The sequence below is a fragment of the Penaeus japonicus genome, unplaced genomic scaffold (assembly GCF_977035675.1).
Source record: "Penaeus japonicus unplaced genomic scaffold, GWHDUDI00000001_assembly GWHDUDI00000015, whole genome shotgun sequence".
Classification (NCBI taxonomy): domain Eukaryota; kingdom Metazoa; phylum Arthropoda; class Malacostraca; order Decapoda; family Penaeidae; genus Penaeus; species Penaeus japonicus.
This window is the reverse complement of record NW_028234417.1, coordinates 32,677,939-32,682,938: the sequence shown is the minus strand read 5'-3', so window position 1 is coordinate 32,682,938 and position 5,000 is coordinate 32,677,939. Positions and strand designations below refer to the sequence as shown.

Sequence of the window (5,000 nt, the reverse complement as noted above, 5' to 3'; positions counted from 1 at the left end):
CGTCACCTTATTTTTCTTTCTTTCTTTCCTTATTTCCTTACTACTTTTCTTTCTTTCTTTCTTTCCTTTCCTCTTTACCTTCTTTCTTCCTCTCTTTCTTTCTTTCTTTTTTTCCTTATTTTTCTTTCTTTCTTTCTTTCCTTTCCTCTTTTACCAACGCTTCTCCAATCTCCCTTCCGCTCTCTTCCAGTAGGCTCAATATTGGCCCGGGGGAACGGCGAGAGAGCTGATAAATTATGCAAATGACTTGTTAATGGAGGCTTTGTTAGACGAACAGTTACCGCACACTAGTAGGAGGGGGAGGGGGGAGGGGGGAGGAGGAGGGGGGGAAGGGGTGTGACACGAGTCAGTTGGGGAAGGGGGGGTGTGTGGAGGGAGGGGGTGTAGAGGGATGAAGGGATGGGAGGGGGAACGGTGGAGTGGGAGAGGGCGAAGGGGTTATAGGGACGCGATTGGGGGGTGGGGGGTGGAGCGGTAGGGGGGAGCGGGGGGAGTGAGGGAACAAGTGAAGAGGGAGGGGCAGGGAGGGGGGTTGGAGAGGGAGAGGCAGGGAGGGGGGTTGGAGAGGGAGGGGCAGAGAGGGGGGCTGGAGAGGGAGAGGCAGGGAGGGGGGCTAGAGAGGGAGAGGCCGAGAGGGGGTTGGAGAGGGAGGGGAGAGGGTAGTGGGAGGAAAGAAAGGAAAGGTCCGAAGGGACAGAAGTGAAGAGGTGGAAAGAAGAGGGAAAGAGGAGGAGGGAGAGAAGAAAAGAGGACAGGGAAGAGACGGAGAAGAGGAGGAGGAAGGGACGAGAGGGGGATGTAAGTAGAAGAGAGATGGAAGGAGGGGAAAAGGGAGGGTATTAGGGCAAGGAGAATGAGGGAGTGAGGGAGAAGGAAGATAGGATGGAGCAGGAAGGTAGGGAGGGAGAGGGGAAGAGGAAGGAAAGAGAAAGCGAAGTAGGGGGAAGGTAGGAGGGAATGAAGGAGAGGAAGGAGGAAGGGGGGATGCAAAACCGAAGGAAGAAACGGGCGAGGGAGAGGTTGACAGGAGAACGCGAGGAAGGGGGGAAGGAAGGTGGCAGAGAGGGAGGGGGAAGGAAGGAAGGAGTGGAGGAGGTGGAAGGGAGGAGGGAGTGGGAGAGAGAGAAGGAAGGAGGGAGTGGGGGAGAGGGAAGGAAGGAGGGATTGGAGGAGAGGGAAGGGAGGAGGGAGTGGGGGAGAGGGTAGGAACGAGGGAGTGGGAGAGAGAGAAGGAAGGAGGGAGTGGGGGAGAGAGAAGGAAGGAGGTAGTGGGAGAGGAGGAAGAAAGGAGGTAGTAGGGGAGGGGGAAGGAAGGAGGGAGTGGGGGAGAGGGAAGGAAGGAGGTAGTGGGGGAGGGGGAAGAAATGAGGGAGTGGAGGATAGGGGAGGAAGGAGGGAGTAGGAGAGAGAGAAGGAAGGAGGTAGTGGGAGAGGAGGAAGAAAGGAGGTAGTAGGGGAGGGGGAAGGAAGGAGGGAGTGGGGGAGAAGGAAGGAAGGAGGGAGTGGGGGAGAGGGAAGGAATGAGGGCGTGGGGTGAGAGGGAAGGAAGGAGGGAGTGGGAGAGAGAGAAGGAAGGAGGGAGTGGGGGAGTGGGAAGGAAGGAGGGACTAGAGGAGAGAGAGAAGGAAGGAGGTAGTGGGGAAGGGGGAAGGAATGAGGGAGTGGGGGAGAGGGAAGGAATGAGGGAGTGGGGGAGAGGGAAGGAAGGAGGGAGTGGGGGAGAGGGAAGGAAGGAGGGAGTGGGGGAGAGGGAAAGAACGAGGAGCGGCAAATTTCAATATACGCCCTCGGTTTTACGCAAGCATTGCCTTTATGCGCTCGTGGGTGGTGGGTAGGGGGTGGGTAGGGGGTGGGGAAGGAAGGTAGGGGATGGGGGATGGAGGATTGGAGGTGGGGGGGAGGGGGGTAACGAAATACCTTTAATTAATAAGTGAAGCAAAAGACGTTTCGAAAAGGTTGCAGTAACTGGAGTGCGTGTGTGCTTGTACTTGTGCTTAGCCGCGCGCGCGCGCGCGCGTGTGTGTGTGTGTGTGTGTGTGTATGTGTGTGTGTGTGTGTGTGTGTGTGTGTGTGTGTGTGTGTGTGTGTGTGTGTGTGTGTGTGTGTGTGTGTGTACGGTGTGTATGTGTCTGCGTATATGAGCGTGCTTGGCCGTATAAATAAAAAATGATTATTGGGAGTCCCACCTTCATCAAGGGGGGTCTACCCCTTAAGTGAAAAGCTCTTTGGCCACCAGCATAGTACACAGAGTGGGGGAGGGGGGTTGGGGGGACAATGGGGGGAGGCGGAGGAGGGGGGAAGGGGGAGGATGAGAGGCGGAGGACGGGGGAAGGAGGAGGAGGAGGAGAGGAGGTAGAGGAGGAGGAGAGGAGGTAGAGGAGGAGGAGAAGGAGGAGGAGGAGAGGAGTAGGATGGGGAGGAGGAAGGGGGGGGGGGAAGGAGGAGGAGGAAGAAGGAGAGGAGGAAGAGGAGAAGGAGGAGGAGAAGTAGAAGAGGTAGAGGAGGAGGAAGAAGAAGAAAAGGAGGAGGAGGAAGGGGAGGAGGAGGAAAAAGAGGAAGAGGAGGAGGAAAAGGAGAAGAAAGAGAAGGAAGAGGAGGAGAAGTAGAAGAGTGGGGTTAAGGAGAGAAGGAGGAAGAGAGGGAGGTGTGGAGGGGGGGGAAGGGTGTTGTAAATTCAGTGCGGGTGTCAAAGTGGCCTTAGAGAGGGGGGAGGGGAGAGTGGGGAGAGGGAGGGGGGTGAGAGGAGGTCATGACTACAGCTTGGTTAACTGTCGAAGCCATTATGGGTTGTGGGGGGGTGGGGGTGGAGTGGGGTGGGGTGGGGAAGGGGAGTGGAGGAAGGAAGGGGGACTGAATATAGGGAGGGGGGAGGGGAGGGAAGGGGGGGTGGCGGAATATCTGGGACGTACTCTTTTTGGAGGAAATATCTTCAGTGTGGCCTTGTGGGTTTATTCAATGACTTCATTTATTAAATCATCTACATATTTATTTACTTATCATTTTAGGAGGGGTACACTCTCTTTCTCTCTCTCTCTCTCTCTCTCTCTCTCTCTCTCTCTCTCTCTCTCTCTCTCTCTCTCTCTCTCTCTCTCTCTCTCTCTCTCTCTCTCTCTCTCTCTCTCTCCGCATCTATGATTACTCGCGTCAATGACTCATTCTTATTCAATACGGCCCAACACACACAAATAACTGAACACGCTATCATTTTAAAAGTGTATATCGGTCTAACTCCAACTCCAAAAATTTATCTCACTTTTGAAAATTTATTTTGGATCTATTTTCCCACCTTTTATCATTCTCCGTTCCTATTTCCATCCTGCTTTAGTGTGCCTGTGTTTTCTTTCGTCTTTTTTTTAAATCTGATAATCTATCAAATTGTGCTTATTAACGATAGCTTTATAAATCTTCATCATTTTAATCATTACACAAAAACAATTCTTTCTCTACATATAGACACACACAGGATTTCGAACATTATTATTTTTTTTCCTGAAGTTTCGAGAACTTCCACAAACGCGGTTTAATCTAAGTTCCAATGTCGAAGTTCTGGCATTTTCTGTTTTCCTCGTTCGCTATTTTGACATCCCGTGAGAAAAACGTGCGGTATGTTTTTGTTTTTATATATGTGTTCAGAAAATATATGTGATTTCACTGCAACTTTGTAACTAACTCGAGGCGATGACAGAAGATGATGATTATGGTGATGATGATGATGATGGTGATAAGGATTGCAATACTGTGAATCTGTGGCGTTGTATTTTCAAAAGTTTATCGCGAGATCTGAAAGTTATGAACATTTATGTAGAGTTATATAGTTACGTGGACTTTCCTTCGACACATCATTCAAGAGCGAAACATAAATAAATACTAATAAATACAAAACAAAACAGCAACAACAACACCAATTATCAAAGAACAGGTCACATGAGGTCACGAGGTCAGAATAGGTCATGAAACCAAGTCTACGTGATAATACGGTTTCCTTGAGGACGAGACACCGTACCCTTATTCGTGAGGATGCCAAAGTATTGCATGTCAGTCATATTGGGTTGACGTTGTGGTGGTTTCGCTTGATTTGGGTTGTGATAGGATGGTGATTTTTTTCCGTTTTTTTTTTTTTCTCTCTCTCTCTCTGTATGTCTCCCTTTCTCTCTCTGTATCTTTCTCTCTCTGTATCTTTCTCTCTCTGTCTGTATGTCTCTCTCTCTCTCTCTCTCTCTCTCTCTCTCTCTCTCTCTCTCTCTCTCTCTCTCTCTCTCTCTCTCTCTCTCTCTCTCTCTCTCTCTCTCTCTCCCCGCATCTATGATTACTCGCGTCAATGACTCATTCTTATTCAATACGGCCCAACACACACAAATAACTGAACACGCTATCATTTTAAAAGTGTATATCGGTCTAACTCCAACTCCAAAAATTTATCTCACTTTTGAAAATTTATTTTGGATCTATTTTCCCACCTTTTATCATTCTCCGTTCCTATTTCCATCCTACTTTTGTTTGCCTGTGTTTTCTTTCGTCTATTTTTTTTTTTTTTTTTTTTTGTATTTTTATCTGATATCAAATTATGATCATCACCGATAGCTTTAACAATCTCTATCATTTTAATCATTACACAAAAACAATTCTTTCTCTACATATAGACACACACAGGATTTCGAACATTATTTTTTTTCTTTTCTGAAGTTTCGAGAACTTCCACAAACGCGGTTTAATCTAAGTTCCAATGTCGAAGTTCTGGCATTTTCTGTTTTCCTCGTTCGCTATTTTGACATCCCGTGAGAAAAACGTGCGGTTTTTGTTTTTGTTTTTATATATGTGTTCAGAAAATATATGTGATTTCACTGCAACTTTGTAACTAACTCGAGGCGATGACAGAAGATGATGAAGATTATGGTGATGATAATGATGATGATGATGGTGATAAGGATTGCAATACTGTGAATCTGTGGCGTTCTATTTCTACCGAATGTTGACGTCTTTCAAAAGTTTATCGTGAGATG

The 5,000-nt window shown here is 48.3% G+C and overlaps 1 long non-coding RNA gene across 7 annotated transcripts in view; it reads right to left on the bottom strand.

Annotated features, from left to right (window-relative positions):
• LOC147470415 (uncharacterized) overlaps positions 1 to 5,000 on the bottom strand; it is a 390,190-nt gene that overhangs the window by 241,733 nt on the left and 143,457 nt on the right. The window lies entirely within an intron of this gene.